The sequence below is a fragment of the Zootoca vivipara genome, chromosome 14 (assembly GCF_963506605.1).
Source record: "Zootoca vivipara chromosome 14, rZooViv1.1, whole genome shotgun sequence".
In the NCBI taxonomy this organism is placed as follows: Eukaryota; Metazoa; Chordata; class Lepidosauria; order Squamata; family Lacertidae; genus Zootoca; species Zootoca vivipara.
This window is the reverse complement of record NC_083289.1, coordinates 20,850,430-20,871,918: the sequence shown is the minus strand read 5'-3', so window position 1 is coordinate 20,871,918 and position 21,489 is coordinate 20,850,430. Positions and strand designations below refer to the sequence as shown.

General features: G+C 42.7%; 1 long non-coding RNA gene across 5 annotated transcripts; it reads right to left on the bottom strand.

The window, feature by feature from the left end:
* Nucleotides 1–301: 301 nt before the first annotated feature.
* On the bottom strand, nt 302–21,465 carry LOC132593188 (uncharacterized). Of its 5 annotated transcripts, none has more exons than XR_009558550.1 (6): nt 21,304–21,465; nt 19,307–19,528; nt 15,404–15,502; nt 9,410–9,589; nt 5,050–5,147; nt 302–4,139 (listed from the first exon to the last, which is right to left on the bottom strand). It is a non-coding gene; the product is annotated as an uncharacterized LOC132593188 (long non-coding RNA). The 5 variants fall into 5 exon arrangements; XR_009558551.1 differs by lacking the exon at nt 9,410–9,589 and having other exon boundaries at nt 302–3,822; nt 4,002–4,139; XR_009558549.1 differs by lacking the exon at nt 9,410–9,589.
* Nucleotides 21,466–21,489: the final 24 nt, after the last annotated feature.

The following is a 21,489-nucleotide window of genomic DNA, read 5'->3' as shown; positions in this document are numbered from 1 at the left end:
CTCGGCCATGAGCGAGAAGAAGAAGAAGAAGAAGAAGAAGAAGAAGAAGAAGAAGAAGAAGAAGAAGAAGAAGAAGAAGAAGAAGAAGAAGAAGAAGCTCCAGCCCCCTTGATCATTTTGGTTGCCCTTTTCTTAAAGTTTCCCAACTCTACCAAACCATTTTTGAGGTGATCCCATGAAATCAAAAAAACTTGGAGAAATGTCATGGACCTCTTGCATTTCAGGGTCTTTGGGTCCCATTGTTTCCCATGCTTCCTCCTCTTCCTCCTCCTCCTCCTCCTCCACCACCACCACCATTACCCTTGATTCCCAACACACATCTACACCTGCAATTGCATATAAGACTTTGTAACTGTGACAAGGTGTGCTCTAGTATATGAAAACCTATGCTGCGATCCATTCGTTGGTTTTCCAGGTGCTGCAGGACAATATTAGCATATCTGTGGGGCTCTAACAAGTGGGGCGAAAGGCAGTTTTTGCCTCCTTTCACCCCTATTCCAGCTCATGTGTTTTTGTCACTCTAGAATAGGGGTGGGGAACCTGTGACCCTCCGGATGTTGCTGGACTCCTTGCTCCCATCATCCCTGACCATTGGCCATGCTGGCCATGGCTGATGGTAGGAGAGCTCCCAAGAACACCTGAAGGGCCACAGGTTAGCCGCCCTCGGTTCTAAAGAGAGATGGAAAGTTGGAAGCTGTTACTTAGGCAAGACTAAATGGGTGGACCAAGTGACAAAATCCAAAAGATTGCTCCTAGATACAGAAGGCTTTCTTAAGAAGCATTATTCATCCTTCACTGCAGTTACTAGATAGACTTAATTTCACCCCCCACCCCACCCTCCAAATGGGCCTCCTGTTCATTTTAAGTGTCATTCAGTCTCAATGCCCTGCCTGTTCCCACCCTTTTGTATTAGCTATTACACATCCTTTCTGTTTAGTCTACAAAATTCTGGGGGCAACCTTTGTGGGGAAGGCAAGATAAAGAGAGATTTGTGAGCTGGCTAAGTGACATTTGGGGTCGTATTGTCTTCCCGGATGAAGTTAAACTACCCATTTAAAGAAGGACTGTTGCCAGGAAAAGAAAAGAAAAATCTGTTGGAAATGAGAGAACAGTTCTACCAAGAGTGGGAATAACGTCATTAATACCCCAGTGAGTTCTCTCTTCTTTAGTGAACCACGCTAGATCAGGGGGCCAGTTTCAAGTTCTTCTGCTAGTGCAACAGGACTTTTTGTTCCCTGTCCCCACCCCACCCCAGCACACACACACCAAATTAACTCCAGTGAGGTGTCGGGGGAACTCCCAGGACAGTGCACAGCAGAAGAAGAGGAGAGATCATTACATCTGGGAAGGTGAAACACATTAAAGCTACATTGAATTCCTCCCAGAGTGGCTAACATATGCCCCCCAGATGTGGTTGGATACCCAACACCCATTAGCCTTAGCCAGAATGGCCATTGACCATGGAAGATGGGAGTTGGAGTCCAGGAACATCTGGAAGACCACATTATGATGGGCCACCCCTGGTTCAGAAGACTGCCTTTTGAAGCTTTTGCATTTGCAGATAGTTTCAATAGACTCTTCCACTAGTCTTATCTATTTATGTATTTATTGGCAATGTTTCTATTCCACTTTCATTCATTAAACGCTTTCGAAGTTGCTTCATGTTACATAAAATTTTAAAAGTTACATTTGATCCAAACAGCAAAGTACTAAGGAAATCATGAGTCGGTTTTTAAAAGCAGCAACAGCAGCTGAAAAGTAGAGAATTCAAAAGCTCCAATCCTAAACATATTTACTCGGGAGCAAATCTCACTGAGCACAGTGGGTTATATCCAATGTAGCACTAAGTTAAAGTCACTCAATGGTACATTTGTCTCACTGTTGAAATGCTTTGCGCTCAAAGAACATTGTTGTGCAAGAGAATGCATAAACAGATTGCTAGTGAATTTGCTGCACAAGATGGACCAATGGTCCAACTCACTATATTGCAGCTTCCTGGGTTGTTCCTATTTGGGATTGTAGCTCATGTCCAACAGCTACCGGTAGCTATAGTTCTCATTTTCTATTCACGTTGCTGAGTGACTTCCCCTTGTAAATTGTGCTGAATAGGGCTCTTCTCTAGTCCCCACCCATTGCTGACAACTTTTTATTTTACATGGCACCATACTATTGCACAAGGGTAGCCAGCTATCATGGTGTCCACCAGATGTGGTGGATTTCAGCTCCCCAAATCCCTGACCCATTAGCAGTGGTGTCTGGGGCTGCTCAGAGTTGTGGTAAAGAAAAGCACCTGGGGGAATCTCTCACAATGCCAATAAAAATTAAATAGAGGCACAAATAAAATACATACCCACATGGTGCTGACAAGTTGTTGTTGTTGTCGTTTAGTTGTGTCCGACTCTTCGTGACCCCATGGACCAGAGCACACCAGGCACTCCTGTCTTCCACTGCCTCCTGCAGTTTGGTCAAACTCATGTTAGTAGCTTCAAGAACACTGTCTAACCATCTCGTCCTCTGTCGCCCCCTTCTCCTTGTGCCCTCAATCTTTCACAACATCAGGGTCTTTTCAAGGTAGTCTTCTCTTCTCATGAGGTGGCCAAAGTATTGGAGCCTCAGCTTCAGGATCTGTCCTTCCAGTGAGCACCCAGGGCTGATTTCTTTCAGAATGGATAGGTTTGATCCTCTTGCAGTCCATGGGACTCTCAAGAGTCTCCTCCAGCACCATAATTCAAAAGCATCAATTCTTTGGCAATCAGCCTTCTTTATGATCCAGCTCTCACTTCCATACATCACTACTGGGAAAACCATAGCTTTAACTATACGGACCTTTGTCAGCAAGGTCTCTGACACAATACCCTACACAAATGCAATGCAATACAATGCAATAGAACAAAAGAACAGCACCCTCCTATCACTCTCCTCTCTTTCTCCCCCAACTGTATCTAGAATGATAGTGTCTCATACAAAACACAAATGAACTGTGAAAAAGACTCCATAAATCAAAAGTGGAGATGCTATATGCACTTTCCCCTGTTTATTTGTTTGTTTTGTAGCCAAGAAAATCTCTAATAAAACTATTTTTTTTTAAAAAAAAAGGAATAGGGGGCACTAGGTTGGCTACCTCTGCTATTGCATCTCATTCCCTGTTCTGCACAATTGGCCTAACTTCACAATGAATCACAACTTTTCTTTGTTTTGTTCGTTTTGTTTAGGCTCTATTTAGAAACGTGTTGCTGTATTCGGAACACTTCTTCATAGCTGTGACTATTGAGTTTGCACTGTTTGGAAATCAATGGATAGGTGTTGCATCTCTAGGTTGGAACATCTGCCCTGTTGTTTTTTCATGGGGCGGGGACAGATTCAGTCCCTGCTCTCACAAACTTACACAAGTCACTGGAGCTGTCAGAACTGACAGCTGTGCCAACCTGTTCAGTGTTGTGCCCAACAAAAGGAACGAGACACAGCTCTCAATTCTGGATGCGGAAGTCCCTAAGCTCATCTCCAGGAGAACAATGTGTGCCAAAATATTCTGGAACAAAAGTAGACATTTAAGAAAAAGAAGTAATCAGTGCAGTAGGAACGCTCTTCCTCTTCCAGCATGCTTGATTGCAAAAATCCGTAAACCCCAAATGTTCAGTTTAGCAATAATGTGTTAGCAGATCAAGCAAATAGACCTACATAACCACTGAATGAAATCATGCTGACGTCCCTCATCGCCGTAGTGGTTTGTTCTGTAGAATGTTTTCCATCACAGGGCTCTCAGTTTAATGTCAGAAAACACGACGTCACTGTCTCTGATTCAGAAGGTTGCTCCTGTCTTGGCTGTGAAAGGCAAAATAATCAGTATTCAAAAATTTAAATTCCCCTGAAAAGAGACTCTTACACATGCTCATATTGTGCAAGCTTTTGATGTACAATATTGCGTATCAATGTCTATCACTCCAATAGATGTTGAAAAAGGAAGCGTTTCTTTTTATGTAGGATATATTTCACTACTGCACCTGAAAATATTTTAATTTTAGCATGAATGTTAGAAGAATTCTCCATCCTCAACGGAGCCAACGGACTGTGCTTCTGTGGGAGTCACTGTTCAGGGCATGTCACCTCAGAGGACTGTTAATTCTGCTCTAACTCTGCATCTGAAATGATCCAAATAGACACAACGCAGGACATGATGATCTGCTCTCAGTTACATACAACAAACAACCGCATTCACAAGCCCATGTCCTCACTCACCTCCTCACCCCTTTATATTTTGAATATTTAATGATCCGAACACACCTTGTGCAGTGATTGGGCAGAATCCCCTCCCCCAAAACCACACACACACACACACAACCTGAAATGCAGACATGGAAGAAGCTAGAGGCTAGAGCAGCAAATCATGCAGAGACATGGCAAGCAGCCTCCTTCGATAGGGTACTTGGGCTCCCGCGAGCTTCTGGTTGATTCCTTGTGGCAGATTGAACAATTCTCTTGTGGCATGTAGTTTAGGAATTTAGCACGGAACTGCCAGTTTAATCTGAACAAAACCAGGCGGTATATTAAATGGTGATAATGATATTCCCATTAAAGATAAACAACCCTAAGAAGGAAGAACAGGGATTGGTGGCCTTGAATCAACAGCTAGCAGTATCTAGACGAGCCAACTGGTCACAGTCTATCTCCCTATGGTGAGAGATGTATCTCTACTTAGATTTGTAGTAATTACTGCTCGATTAACACACACAATCTTTCCAAGTATCTGTCCTCATTTGTTCTCGTGTTTGGCAATACTTAAGTGGTCACCCAATGTATCAATTGTTAGTTGAAAATGAGGGGCACTAGGAGCATAAAAATTGAATTTATTTCCCCTGAGCTGTCCAATACATAAAACCAGAGAGCAAAGTTGATGGTGAGGTCTCCTGGAGGCAGCTGCTTCCATGAACCACCCCCAAAAATGGAACAATAGGTGTGGCATGAGATACACTGATGTGCAGAAGTGTTTATTGCAAGGTAAACCTGCACAAATGTTATTCTCCAAAGCCTCATTTAAAAAAACAAACAAACCTGCAGATGCTCAGTAAAGTTTCCCTTCTCTTCTGTTGAGTGAAAAGCCTGGCAAGAGCTTTGATGGAGCAAAGGAGGGGACCTCTTCGCGGATGGATCTGCCAGGAAGGGAAAGCAGAAGTCAAGTCCAACAGACAGATAAAGCAGTGATGTCATCCATTTCCTGGAACAAGAGTCAATTCAGCCAACACATTCCAAGCCCCCGTTGCTCTGCTAGCAAAACAAGAGGACTCCTCTTGGGCAGCTTTGTGTATATCACAAAGGAAATTGCACCACTTGAAAATGCAGGTAGCAGGAATGCGGCTGAGTCAAGATTTCAGCAGAGGCTCTGAGTCAAGAGGAAAGAGGGCAGGACACTGGGAGTCAGGTCTCCCTGAGGAAAGAAAGATAGGAAGGGATCTTAGGCAGCGGATCAGCAACAAGGCATAATATTCTGAGGAAAGTGAAAGTGTCAGGGTCAATAATGACTCAGAAGCTTGAATTCTTGATAACAGTGGGCTGGGATAGGAATCCAGGACACATCTACTTAGGACATAGCTTACATGTTGAGTAGAGGCTTGTTTCACAAATTGCATTTGAGCTGCACTCTGTCCATTTCTGAAGTGTAAAATAAATTGTTTACTCTTTTTCTAAGTTCGTAACATTGGTATTCTCATTAGGCGCCACATTAGGATAATAAATACAGTAAATAAATAACTGAAAGTGGGGCAAAAACATGTCTTTCATTTTATTCTTCACACAGCACAGAGTTAAACTATGGGATTTGCTCCCAGAAGAAATAGAGGTGGCCACCAACTTAGATGACTTTTAAAAAGGATTAGGTAAATTCATGGGGAAAAGAGCTATCAGTGGCTCCCAGCCAAAATGGCTTCATTCTCCCTCCACTGCTGGAGGCAATATGTCCCTGAACAGCAGTTGCTGGAAATCACAAGTGGATAGAAGATGCTGTTGTACTCGGGTCCAGCTTATGGACTTTTCTTATACTGTACATCTGGATGACCACTGTGAGAACATGATATGGACAAATATGAGCTTTCAGCCTGACCCAGCAAGGCTTTTATTACAGTATCATACAGTTGGAAGGAACTATGGGCCATCTAGTCCAACCCATGCAATGCAATCTTTTGCCCAATGTGGGGCTCGAACCCATGACCCTGAGATTAAGAGTCTCATGCTCTACCGACTGAGCTATCTCAGCTCTGCATGTTATCATGTTTTTATTCAAACAGGTGTGCTGTGTTGGTCCAAACCACAGTTCCTTGTATATTGGCTCAAACCAGCCTCCAAGGACTGGAGCTTACTTCTCTACACTCTCTGATTGCTTCCTGTGAATTTCTGGGCATAATTAAATGCTGGTTTGAAACTTTAATTCCCCCTGATTTAATTGCAACTTATCCTAACATCTGTTGGGCACATGTTCAACGTGGAGGTGATGGCACGAAGTAATTTTCCCTGGGATGGTTGCCTGGTGCCAATCTTCCTTAACTTTAGGGACCACATGAAAACATTTCTTGATAAGCTGAGATATTTATGGGCCTTTTTGACATGCATGGATGCCCTTCATATGAATGAGTGAGCAAACCGGAATGTCTTCTATTAACTATAGTTTCCTGTTTCATCCAAACCAGGAAACTATAGTTGAGTTTCAAACAGCACAGGATATTAACACATGGTTTGAAGATAGCTTAATATCCTGGCTTGTTGGGAAGCTGCTAATGGAATATTACAGTAAATCAAACAGTTCCCTGCTTTGTTCCATCCCATCTGGGTAGGAGGAATGCACACACCAAAATGGGCCATTCATAACTCAGCTCATTAATTCAACTTAATATCTTGCACAAGTGGCTACTGAGAGAGAATAGATAAGAGAGTTCAGGACTTGGGTGTTTTGATCAGCAGCAGGCTCATTCACACATCCAAGTCCCCATTTGATGATGCCATCATTTATTTATAGTCCACCTTCCATCTAAGGAGTTCAAGGTGGTGGTACATGATTTTCCCCCTCCCCCATTTTATCCACACAACAATCTTGTGGGGTCGGTTAGGCTGAGAGGCAGTGACTGACCCAAGGTTGCCCAGTGAGCTTCATAGCTGATGGGGGATTCCAACTCAGATCTCCCAGGTCCTAATGCAACACTCTAACCACTGCACCACACTGACTCAATGTTCACTCAATGAGCATGCAAGTATGAACTGGGGAGAACGAGCAGATCTGATCACTGGAGTTAAAATGCTGCAGGGATCTGACAAAAAGGGTCATGCTGGCTGCCTTTATCTGGGGTGTGTGTGAAGGGAGAATACGCCTGGAAAAGAATTTTGCCATATGGCTTCAAGCCTTAAAGAGGGAAAGAGGTGGAGCAGAAAGTTTCCTGATGAAAAACAGCAGTGATTAAAATAATAATAATTCCCATACCGATGCAAATAAGCTGATGAGCTAGCTAGTCCTGTATTTATCACTGAGCTCAGGACAATGCTAAAAGCACAATTTCAAAAACGTCTGGGGGGGGGGTTTCTACACATGGATGTTCCTGTGATGTCAACCAGCACTGCAATTCCTAGCATTCCCTGTTTAGAAGGATGGATTGAGAAACCACTATAGGAATTGTTGCCTCCTAAGAATTCTCAGCACCCTACAGTTCCCAGGAGTTTCGAGGGTGAAGCCATGACAGTTTAAGGGGTATCATAGGGTGGGAGTTGTTGTTGTTGTTGTTTAGTCATTTAGTCGTGTCCGACTCTTCGTGACCCCATGGACCATAGCACGCCAGGCACTCCTGTCTTGCACTGCCTCCCGCAGTTTGGTCAAACTCATGTTCATAGCTTCGAGGACACTGTCCAACCATCTCGTCCTCTGTCGTTCCCTTCTCCTAGTGCCCTCCATCTTTCCCAACATCAGGGTCTTTTCCAGGGAGTCTTCTCTTCTCATGAGGTGGCCAAAGTATTGGAGCCTCAGCTTCAGGACCTGTCCTTCCAGTGAGCACTCAGGGCTGATTTCCTTCAGAATGGATAGGTTTGATCTTGCAGTCCATGGGACTCTCAAGAGTCTCCTCCAGCACCATAATTCAAAAGCATCAATTCTTCGGCGGGGTGGGAGTAGGCACACAAATTTGTGCTTATAGTGAGCATGGGGGGTGCACAATTAGGGCTGGAGGGATACGTGTTGGGTGGGTAATGCCCAACTACCCAATCCCTGAATTATTTGGGGGAAAGGTGGGATACAAGTGAATTACAATAATAATAATAATAATAATAATAATAATAATAATAATAATAATAATCTTTTAAAGTGCATTACATAAATAATATGTATGGGTGTTAGGGGTACCTCTGGTGGGGGACATGCTGCTTCTGCAACATTTCTTTGCAGGTCCCACTTATCGTTTTAGAAACTTTAAAAAGCACTGAATTAACAAGGCCGCCCCAACTAGCTCTGGGGGTGACGATAGGGTAGCAAATTGTTAAGTTGATTTCTTTTTCCCCCTTTTTTTCTGCCAGGGATGTGGGACGGGTTTTCAGCCTCAGATACCAAAGTCACTTGGGTATTGCTATAGTCCCAAGTGGGAGTTGTTCTGCTCTTCTGACCTGGGCAGCCAAATTTCTTTCGCTACCCCTGTGCATAACAGTGTTGCTGGAATGTTCTGTCATCTTTCATGCGGTGAAGAGATTCCAGGACACGAGCTGGAAAAGTGAATCACTTCTATGTGCTAAGATAAGCTTGAGACGCACCTCCTTTTGCCTGGAAGCCTCCAGTCACTACGAGATCATTCCAGTAACAGAAAGTGGGTTTCAGCCCACAGGGCAGGAAAACCACCAGGGACCTTAATCTGCACAGATAGCAATCAGGTATGGAATTGCCCTGTAATGTTACGTGCAGCTTTAGATAAATTGGTGTGATCGAAAGTTAAACTAACACGGCCAGTTTTAAATCCACACCTGCCAAGAAGGGTGAGCTTGGGTTAGTCAGGGCCATGTTTAGCCGAGGTTTGCTTTGGACCACATTCTCACCATACATTGAAAGGACTATAATACCACTTTAAACATGGCTTTCCCCAAATAATTCTGGGAGGTTTAGTTTCTTAAGGGTGTTATAGTCTCTTGTAGCAGTTCACACCTGACAGTGTGTGTTCCGGCCCCCAAAATCGTTATGCCACAACCAATTAAACTGGATGGATATATATATACCCATGTCCAGTTATCTATTTTTATTTCATAAAATGTATGAATGAATGAATTTATTAATACGGTCGCAGACCAGCATCAACACACACAATATCACAGATCATAAGACATATAAAAAATACAAAGGACAGTGTGAATATAACAAGGATTTAAATATAAAAATTAAAATTAATTATTAGCATACCCCCTGTAGTTAGCATTTAGGAGTTTGATCATTATGGGATACCACTTGCTTCCTGCGATTGATTGCAGACACACAGAATTTGGCTACATTTAATGTAGTCTTGGGATTCTTGTCCTCTAGCAGTAGTTTTAAACTATGGTGTTCGGATTCTTTCATGGACTTTTGCATAAAATGTATATACTGCTTGATTGCAATACAAAAACGTCAAAAAGGGAAAAAAACACAATAAAGTTATCTGCAAAACCAGTTAAAAAGTGATCAGTTAAAACATTTTTTTTTAAAAAAGTTTAAAATCCATGATGAACTAAAAAAACCTGACTAAAACGCACGCCAACATTCTACGTATCTGGTAGGCCTTTCTAAACAAAAATGCTTTTAGGGGACACCGAAGTGTGTACAGTGAAGGCACCTACCTGATGTCAATAGGCAGTGAGTTCCAAAGTGCACTTGCTGATAAAAGATTGATTTCTTACAAATGAAGTAGGAATGAGGGATGAGGTAGTAAAGAGGTGGCAGACTGGATGGTGTCACTCCAGAGTACCACGTTTCCGAATGCTGTCTTGTGCTGAATGTTGAAAAAGCAAACCAAAACAGTAACAACCCCCTACCGTCAGAAAACTAGCCTCTCAGGGAGTGAGCTGAGATAGAACCTTGTTCTTTGATGTGCTAGATTATTCCCCCTCATGCTTCCAAAGCATATATTTCATGGGTGGGTGGGTGGGTGGGGAACCATTCAAAAGTGACACTGTCCCGATCCCACCTGCATTCTGAAATGATATTCTTCCTGTGCTGGTTGTACACATTAGGAGATTTACAAACCCTCTCAAACTTTGTTTTTTGAGAGTATAGCAGAGGATCAGCTCCTCAACCCCCCCCTCCAGCTGTGTTTGTTCTCTTGGTGAAATACATGAAATTTTATGGGCTGCTGCCTGTTAACTAATTTGCTCCAGCAGACACTTCCTAGAAAGAGAGCTTGTCAGGATTAGAGTGGTATTTATATCCTTTCCAATATCAGCGAAGTGGGATTAGTTTCATCTTGTAAAAACACTTAATATTTGCTTGATTGGGGAGGTATTGAGAGCCACTCTATATGTAACTAGTGGCTGGAGTGTCCTCCAAGTATTTATTACAAGTAATCGGTGGAGTTTTCCTTGTGGATTTGGTTTTTTTTTTTTCCCCAAGCAGGTATTCCGGATAACACATTTTGAGACTTCGGCTGCTACCGTAATCCTTAATGTTGAATCCTGTCCTCTGTGGTCATTTTCTCCTTTCTGGCATGTTTGGGGCTACAGCAAGCCTTTGCCAAAGCAGCTGGCTTTGAGTGGCATAGCTGGATGAATTCAGTGCAAACAACAAGCCTGGTGCGTGTTCTGTTAGGTCACATTTGCACTGCATTTTTCTGATACAACCACCATGGCTTCCCCCAAATAATTATGAGAATGACGCTTGCCTGGATGTATATCATATGTAGAAACATCTGAATTTTGCATGGCTAGGCTGTAACCTACTGTAAAGGTGAGGGTCACATCTGCTGCTCCACTCATTTTTGCCTCTGGCTCTGCCCACCTCTGGTATTTGCCCCAGAGAAGGTTGCCTATGTGGCCTTTGGACTGAAAGGTGTTTCCTACACCTGTTTTAGCAGACGGCTATATTGTATCTCATTTTTGTATGCTACTAGTCATATGGTGTGGTCTGTTGATGGACTCTCAGTAGTGGTGCTCACCCTGTGGAATGCCCTCCCATCAGATGTCAAGGAGATAAATAATTATACAACCTTTAGAAGACATCTGAAGGCAGCCCTGTATAGGGAAGTTCTTTAGTGTTTAATGTTTCTATATATGCCGGAAGCCTTCCAGAGTGGCAACCCAGTCAGATGGGTGGGGTACTGTTGTTGTTGTTGTTGTTGTTGTTTGTTGTTGTTGTTGTTGTCATTGATAGATGGTGTTTTTTGCCATTGGAATCGTTTTCATGTTTTTTATTGATTTTTTGTTAAAGGGGCTTTTCATATTGTACTATTGCATGGTTTCAATTATATGCTGAATGACACCCAGATAATTTTTGTTATCGGGCAGCTAATGAATACAGCAAGCAATGGGTTTTTTTTTAAAAAAAATTGGGCTTACCCTCATGTAACTGTGCATAGGATTGCAACATCTGCCTTGGAACCACCTGTCTTATTGGCCAGATGTGCCAGGCACTGAAGCATGACCAAGACCAGCTAAAGTACAAAGAGAGGAATTCCCTCCTGCTGGGATAATTTCTTCAGAGATAATCTGAAGCCATTGTGCATCTGCTATCTGACTTGTTATGGAATTTTCTGGAGCCTTGCTTGTAATTGGAGTGTGTGTGTTTGTGTTCTGTGGCATTGGACAAGGTCGGCTTTAAAAAAACACACAAACAAACAAACAAAGCAAAAGAATACAGGGGCATTCATATTAATTCAATGGAATGGAAGTTAGGCCTAGGGATGAGCGAATATGTCAACTTTGGTTTCTTTCAGTTTCTCATTTTTCCAATCTTCAGCTCCATTTTCTTCATTTCTACATCAGTCTGCAGAATTGTGGTTTTTTTAATGCCCTCATGAAAGTTCACCAGCATTTTAAGTGCAAATTTCTCCTAATGTAAACATCCCTGTATGCAATTTTGCCTAATGTGCACATTTTTGCCAAACAGTTGTCCCTCATGCTATGTTTGGTACTTTTAAAAATATGTGTGTTTATAAGCACAGTTTACACCTGTATATCCATTTCCATATATTACTTTGCTGGAGAACTGCATTGCAAAATTTGGAAAAGTGTGAATTTTGAAGGACAGCTGTGTTTCAACTTGCCTCTTGCTTTGAAAAGTGCAAATTAGGTAAACTCACCATTAAATGCCAGCTGAGCTGGACTCTCCCCACATGCCTGCCAACCTCAAAAAACCTTCCTGAGCACAAGTCATATGGACCTGGGAATGGAATAGCTCAGGGTTGAACAGTAGGAGCTTTATTTCAGCCCCCCCACCTTTTTTTTTTTTAAAAAAAGCAAGTTTGAAGAATATGAAACCTGAGCTAACAAGCAAAGCTTGGCATTCCTGAAGGATGGAAGCATTTGTCTTCACAGGAGCCCGTCCTCATATTAACCTGACAAAGAGAATCCTGGCGACACACAGTGAAGGGGCTGCCTGATTCTTGAAATAATTAGCCCCCTCCCCCCAAAAATGCCCATCACACATGACTTCACCTGGAGAATGCAGCCGTCTTGGTTTTCAGATTTATTTTTGTTTTGTTCTGCATTTTAGATCCTTTAGCCTTGCTTGGAGGAGGTTAGAGACTTTGAGGAGAGGACTAATGGAGTATCACTAGTGTTCTTGTGAGACTAGGAGGCTAAGTGTGATGTTGGCTGGTATTCAATGACCAGTAAAACTATATTATGCCAGGTGAGCAGTGCTGAGGCCTGGAAAAAACAGATTTTACTGAGGATGACCTATTTTACAGAGGACAGGTCTATATGGTGTTCTCTGTCTGAGGACTGTCCAGTCCAGGTCTAGCTTAAGGATAAGAAACCATAAAGAGTAAAGGTGGGCAAATCTGTCAGTTTCAATTTCTCTCAGTTTCTCGTTTTCCCCCAATCTTAAGTTCAGTTCTCCACATTCTTGTAACAGTTCACAATTTATTTAAGCGCCCGTGAAAATTCATCAGAAGTTTAAGTGCAAATTTCCTCTAAGGTACACAATTTTATGCAATTTCCCTAATATGCACATTTTTGTAAAGCAGCTTTCCCTAATATAATGCATTTTGTTTGTCATTTTCACCAATACAGTGGTGCCTCGACTTACAAATTTAATCCGTTCCGAAGGCACCTTCGTAGGTCGAAAAATTTGTAAGTTGAAAGCACCATTGGAAACGCGATTTCCCATAGGAATGCATTGGAAATGGAAAGATTTGGAAGTTGAAGCAACCCCATCTAAAAATTCGTAAGTCGAAAAAACCCTATCTAAGACTGCCACGGTTTTCGTTCGGATGTCGAGAAATTCGTAAGCGTGCAGCCATTTGCCCCATTCGTAAGTCGAAAAATTCAGTTGTCGAGACGTTTGTAAGTCGAGTTACCACTGTATATGTATTTATATGGTTCCCTGGTTCGTGTATTTTGTAAACATGACTTGAATTTTGCATTTCAAAATTCAGAGAAGTGTGAATTTCAAAGGGTGGCTGTGTTTTGGTTTGCCTATTCTTTTGGAAAGTGTGACCTTAAACTTGCCCTTAAACATAAACTGAATCAAATTTCTACCCCATAAAGATGGGGAGAACGAGCCTTGAAATCCAGCCAGACCAGGTGACTTGAAAACCCAGCTGGCCTTAAAGAATTGTTGCTTAGTCCCTCAGTCTGAACAGCTTGTCCAATAGTGAAAGGAGTAACAGATTAGCCTTTCTACCGTACTGGAAGTTGAGCACCAGTTAAGACCATGTCATCTGCCTCTGGCCCTATGAGCCCTTGTCAGCCTCCTCTGGAACCCATCTACCAGCCTGATTGTTGACCACATGATCTGCCACTGGCTGTTCTCTGAGAGGCATGCCGAGCTGTTTGGGAGTAATACCTCTGTGTCAGTTGGCACTGATGAGAGCTTAATCATGTATGATAATATTCACAAACTGCCAACAGCAAGAAATAGAATATCTTGGCAGTCAATGGCAGGATCATTAAAACACCCCCAAATTCCAAAATCATAAAATACAGAACAAGTGACCAACACTGAATCAAATCAATTCTCCTAAGAACGTTTGGCACAATGAAAAGGTTTTCAGCAGGCGATTAAATATCAAAATGGTAGGCCTCAGCAGGAACAGTGTTCCAAAATACTTGTGCCACTGTGAAAAGCCTTAGTTCGTACATACAGAAAACAAATGGGTAGAAGTGTGGGACAGTCAGGAGGGTTCTCCAGTTATTCACAGTGATCTGAGAGGCATATAAGGGACAAGGTGACCCTTCTGGTAACCTGATCCTAAACCACTGTTTCCCAAACTTTGGTCTCCAGCTGTTTTTGGTCAATTCCCATCATCCGTGACCACTGGTCCTGCTAGCTCATTGTAGCCCCAAAACAGCTGGCTACCTAAGTTTGAAAAACACTGTCCTAAGCAGTTATGGTCCAATACAGCTGGAGGGCACCAGGTTGGGGAGAGCTTTGCCATTTTTCTTTCACCAAGGTAAAGTAGGACGGAATCTGCAAAGATAAGCTATTTCATGGCGCTCCCCATCCTGGATTCCAACACTCTGAATTTAATTTTAGGCTCTGCTTGGAGTGTTTGGAAACCACTTTCATCAGGACAAACTTCCTCCTCCTGAACATAATTGTGTGGATAAGGCACATATCTGAAAAGAAAGAGCCAACCAAGGAATCTTCCCCTTGATAGCTGAGACTCGCAGGCTGCCTCTTGCAAAGAGGGTAATCCAAAACTTTCTTGGCTGCAATTAAGTAAATCTTGTGTCCTGAAGCAGTGAGATAATATCAGCATAGAAATGCTCTTTTAAAGTTTCCTGTTCCCATTGTATTCACAATCCCCACAGGATAATAATTCTCATTGACTAAATCCAAGGCCTGCTAAAAATAATTAACACAGGTGTGAGTCACCGGGATTCCCCGACTTTCACGAGCTCTCCCTGCAACTTTCAATGCCTAAGAAAGAATTCCAACATATGCGTTTTATTTAACCAGTCTGGGAAAATTCTGGCGTTTGTACAAAGTCTTGCAGAAATAGGAAAACAAAGCCCTAGTGAATAATGCATGTTGGCTGGGGAGGTATTGAAAAGAGGGATTGCAGCTTATAGCCAAGAGTTTGTGGCTCCAGCTCCCTCAAATGACTCTGCCCCTTATGCCTGTAACCACTTCGCAGAACACCTCCATGAATGATGTGGTCTCTGTTGGGAGAAAAACATCATCTTTCTAGTGAAGTCTAAGGTACAGTGCATTTGGCTGCATTAGGGCCCCATTTAATGGAGTCAGCTCCATAGGACTTACATCTGAGAAGGGTTGGGCGAATCTCTCAATTTTGATTTCTCTCGGTTTCTCACTTTTTTTCATCTGGATTCCATAAACTCATCTGTAGTGCCCCCTACCCTACAAAAAAGCATTATTCAGAAGAATGGTTTTGCACGACCAACAAAGGAAGATAATAGCACAATGAAATCCACAACAGGAACAATTAATTGCACATTGATTCAAAATCCAATAGAAACTAGTTTAATTAATTCGACAAAGGTGATGAACTCGATCCAGTGATGCCAACATTTCAAAATCTGATAGTCAATTACACCTCCAGCAACCCTGACACCTCCTTGCTTCTTAGATCCCTTCTATGTAATCCCAGGGGGGAGACCACCCACTTTGGGAGCCACTGTCCTAGAACAACCCAATTTTAGGGATGGAGTTGGGTGCATATATAGTGTGGCAAGCTCCCTCCTTGGATATGCAAAATGACTTTCCCTTAACTCTTTTCCACAGCTAGTTTAATAAAAGTGTCTTCCCAATGGTTGGTGGATTGAGTACACATCCAATCTGTAAGGACTAGATTTTCATAAACTTCTCCTATGGGAAGATTGGGATAGAAGTGTAATTTCAGGAGCATGCCCCCTTCTTTCCTCCCTTTTGACCTTAGTTCACAGGTGACTCAATTCTGATTTTCAGCAGAAGCTTCCTCCGGAATTTCAACCCGATGATGGGTGGACATTTGCCTTAGATAACTGCTGTGCTCTATCAAACATCAGATGCCTGAACCTCAGGCGATGGAGGAGGAGGAGGAGGAGGACAGCTTGGAAGAGGAGGAAGAGAAAGAAAATGGCCCATAAAATTTCCATTACTCTGAAAAGCAGAAACATCTGCTGAGGAGTGTAAAGTGACACGAAGAAATGGTGTTTACTGGCTAGGCACTGGCATCAGATCCACTCAGAACCCAGGCATGAAAAAAGAACTGGCGCTCCTATCTGTGGAATTACTGGCTCAGTGGTTCCTTACACATCATCTGCCCCTGGGTCTTCTCAAGAGTGGCAAAACGAGCTCTATAACAGCTTGGGTTTCTCACGTACCAGGGCCACACTCTTTCTCAGCTGGCTGAGAAACGTCGTGCAAGGCTGTGGCTGACATGAAGAGCTGTTTCTAATAACCGAGTGTTATGCAAAGTCTGGTCCACAATGCTCATTTTGCATGCTGAGCTTTTTTCTTTTTTTCTTTTTTTAAAGAACATTGATCTGGGAAAGCAGCAGTGAAGAAACCTAAGCTGTGCTTTGTCAAGGCTGGTGGGATGAAGTCATGGCAGAGGTCTGCAGAAACTGATCTGGAGTAGCAAAAGATTGAGCACACCCTGGCCTGCCTCCAGGCTCCCACAAGGCTCAAGGGCTACCAACTAGAGAGGGGCGAGCTTTCCAAAGCCCCCCCCCCGCCAGATTAGCTCAGAAATTACGCTAACTTTTCTGGCCGGAGAATGGGAGAAAGCTCAGATAATTTCCCTGTGTGCAAGCTTGTGAGAATTTTCAGCTCCAGTGGTGCAGTGAGTGAGCCTACTCTATTTACACCACAAAGCAGTGCTGAGATTGTGAGTTCAAGTCTCACCTGGAGCATAAATTTTGGGGAAGGAACGGAGCTCAGCGGTATACAGAAGCTTGCAGGTTCAATCCCTGGCATATGCAGGTAGGGCTAGGAGGCCCCCCCTGCCTATAAACCCTGGATAGTTTCTGCCAGTCAGTGTAGACTGGGCCAAATGGACCAATGGCCTGACACAAAATAAGACAGCTTCCTATGTCTCTGTGCATCTCAGTTATCCACAATGTCCTTCCTAGTGAGGTCTGGCATTTGATCGACCACTTTGAGAATAGGGGGTTGGATTAGATAGTTCACTGGCCTGATCTATGAAGCTCTTCTGGTGTTCCTAGGTGGTAAGTGCTGCATTTGTGGATGGACCCTCCCCCTAATATGCTGATTAGGAGTGTGTTGGGGTTTCACAGCTTGGGAGACACCATTTTCCTATTTGCTTTGTGCACCACCAGTCTGCTGCCTGGTATTGTCAGTGGTTAGAGTGTTGGACTAGGCCTGGCAGACCCATATTCAAATTCTGACTCAGCCATGATCAGAGCCGTCTTTCCCATGGGGCTTACTGGCGCATTGCGCCAGGGCGCCAGCCTCTCAGGGGCGCCCCAGTGAGTGGGGAAGCTGTGCGGCTTTGCCGGCGGCCTCCCCTTTCCCTCCTGCACACCTGCCAGCTGCACCCCGTCAACCATATGGCAAGTTACAGGTAGGTAGCCGTGTTGGTCTGCCGTAGTCGAAACAAAATAAACAAATTCCTTCCAGTAGCACCTTAGAGACCAACTGAGTTTGCCATTGGTATGAGCTTTCGTGTGCATGCATCTGTATTCTGTATCTGAAGAAGGGTGCATGCACACGAAAGCTCATACCAATAACAAACTTAGTTGGTCTCCAAGGTGCTACTGGGAGGATTTTTAAAATTTTGTTTCAACCATATGGCTGGTGGGTGTGCAGCTTGCCTCCCAAGCCCCCGCAGGAGGAGAGTGATCCCTGCAGAGGCTTGGGAAAAGCTCGACAACTCTGGGAAACAGGGGTGGGGCGCCGGAGGGATCTTTGCACCACGGCGCCGGATATGCTTAAGACGGCCCTGCATGGTTCACTGCTTGTCAGCCTAGGCTACCTCATAAAGGTTGTTGTAAGGATAAAATGGGAATGGGGAACCACATCCATCACCTTGAGCTCCTTTGAGGAAAGGTGAGGTATAAATGTAATAATAAATAAATAACAGCATTACTAAGTTATTTAAGCCACAATCTCTACTCGTGCCAAAAGTTTAGGCCCACACTTTCCTATTAATGCATTTTGTGTTGACCACGGGAATCAGTGGTTCACCGAGGGCACGATATGAAGCCGCTTGCATTTTAGAAACCAGGCATTGTTCTGCATTGTGAAAGGAAACAAGGCGAGGGATGCAGATGTCCATCTCAGAACAATGCCAGAAGATTGAGGAAATCCATCTCCCCCCCCCTCCCCAGTTTGCAGCATAGTTCTGGCATGGAGCTGCAGAGAAGCTGTGGAACGTGTAATTGCTGTCCGGGCTGCTCCAACTAGTCAACAATGATTATGCCGAACTGATTCCAGCGCTCATCCAAAAATCATTTTGTTGCACAAAATCAATTTCTTCTCCACTTAAGGAGCAGGGATAGGCAAATCCGTCAGCTTCAATTTCTTATTATTCCAATATCAAGTTCTGGTTGCTACATTTCCAGTTTACAATTCTTTTTCAATGCCATCGTAAAAACAAAAAAAACAAAAAACCTTTCAGCATATTAGTGTATTTTTCTCTTAATAGTACATTTTTTCAGTCAATTCTTCCTAATGCATTGTCCTTTGTATGCTGTTTTCACTAATATGTGCATTTTATGCACATTTTACACTTTTTTGAGGAAAATAGTTTTTTTCAAAATTCAAAAAAGTTACTTTCAAAGGAATGATGCATTTTGGTTTGCACATGTTTTTCAGAAATTATAAATTAGGTGAGATTGTATTAAAATATAAACCAAACTGAATTACTTCTCTTTCCCTTTTAAGGAGGATAGTGCGAGGAGCCAGATGACCACAGTGCAGGCACCCCCAAACTCGGCCCTCCAGCTATTTTGGGACTACAATTCCCATCATCCCTAGCTAACAGGACCAGTGGTCAGGGATGATGGGAATTGTAGTCCCAAAACAGCTGGAGGGCCGAGTTTGGGGATGCCTGCCACAGTGATTGCAAATTGTGAGCTTCATTTGGTTTTCTCTTAATTAATTCATTACTAATGCCTCTTTTTCCTTCCTCATTTTTTTATAATAGAAAAATGTAGACACCAGGAGGGTCTTGCTTGGTGGAATCAGCAAGTGACTGACCTACTATTTCATTGGATTTATGGTTGTGTCTGGCAATTGATTTTGAAAAACGCCATTGCCATGAACAGAGCTAAAGTGAAACTTGACAGTTCGGAGATGGAGCTTGGAGGAATGTGCTAGATCATGCGTTGAGCTTGGAGAATTCCAATGGGGTGTCATAGAATTCCATTCAAAATGGAAACAGAAGCAGAAATTTCTGGTGCTCGCTTATTCATCCCATGCCTGGAATGGAAATCAATCCAGTGAATATGGGTCAGTTTCACTGCTCTCCTTGGTTCCAGTCCACAAACGATACACAACTGATTACTTTCCCCCTATTTAAATTGTGTTTCCTTTGCATTGAAATGAATGGTGTGGGGGAAAGTATGTTGTTGATCTAGGTTATGTAAAATATGTAAATAATCATGTAAATTGTGTTAAAGAGCAGGCAGTAAGACGAATAGTGCAGCATTTGCTAGAAACCGAAATGCAGTGGAACGGAAAGGGTGTTGGTTGCAACAAAGACAGGACAGAATGGAAATTGCTATCTTCTTATACATATCCCCAGCTTGGACAAACATGATAGAAAATCAGAGGTGGATCTTGGAGGAACATGGCAGGCTACAGGTGAAGCTTGGAGAATCTGGTGGATCTGGGTAGGGCCATGGTGGAGTCTGGTGGGTCATGGGTGAGCTGTGACCAAATCTGGTGTTTTAGTTCCATGCACTGGTTGCCTAACAGAATATAGTTCTGCTTGCTGGACTAATGAAATATGATGCATTGGAAACCCAAAACAGATTGCTACACAGGCTCTGCACGCTTCAGCTGCACCTGTTTTCTCACTGATCAACCAAGGTCTACAGCTATACTGAAATTGTCAATTCAATACATATTGAAGTGATGTAAGATAGGAAAATAGAATCAGATGGATATATAAAAATATGCAGGAATGGTGGATGAGTTAAATTAGTCTTGGAAGGGGTGGGAGGGAAGTCTGCGAATGTATGACATAATACACACACACACACACACACACACACACACACACACACTCACTCATTCTAGAGCTTACATAACAGTGAAACCAAACTGGTTAATCTAAAGTGGTCTGTCTTAGCATGAATACAAACAGACAGTTATGAATGATAAGTTATTATTCTGTAAGTGTAATTACCTGATTGCCTATATTTCCCCGCCAAGCAATGAGAGGAAATTGACAAGTATTAAAATTCTTGCTTTCTTTTCTCCACCCCCCCATCTAACCTTGAAAATATTCCAAGAACAAGCCTTGGAAATATTCATTTGCTAGAAAACATCTCTTTCTGCTCATAACAGACCTATCCTGTCTACATATGCTGAGAAAGATATGGTGACTAAGGATCTAAGATATGATGATGGTGATGATGATAATGATGATGATGGACGGTATAGAAATTTAAGTAAGTAGTAGTAGTTATTATTATTATTATTATTAAATTTGTATACCGCCCTTCATCCAAAGATCACAGGGCAGTTAACAACATAAAAATATGAAATGAGAATGCCAAATACATAATAAAACAAAGCAATATAACATCAATTCCTCGTGAAGGAATTCCTGCAACACTTTATAGATTCTTCAAAGTTCCTCCGCAGGAACATCAAGGAACTGAGCACACTCCTTTTCATTATTATTTTTAAAAATATTTTGGCTCAGATCACATGACCATCAAAGCTTTCTTTCATATTCATCTTTTCCCCCCTCATATGTTTAGTGGAGGCCAGTGGACTGGAGAGCTGGTCCTCTGTCTTTGCCAAATCATGTATGCAGGAGAAATCATGTATGCAGGAGAAAAGTTGTTTAAGTAAATCTGGAAATGATAGTCTGCTGTCACAACTCAGACTTTTCTTATTAAAGAGTTGATCTTCCTTCAAAACAAAAGGAAAGAAAATCCCACAAACCTCTACCAGCATCTCAAAATACCAACATTTTAAAGGTTATGGTAATTTCCTGGAAACATTAAAAGGCAACAACTTACTCAGAGCTTTAGATCCCTTTTCTGTCTCCCCCCACAATTCAATATCAGCCCATTTGCTTCATTTTTCTTGGAAACAGTGCTATTACACACCCCAACATCTGATTTTCTATCAGTCTTAAAATGAGTTTGTTTCACGCAAACACTTGGTAATAAAATCCAGAGGAGATCTTAATCTCTCGAGCGCTT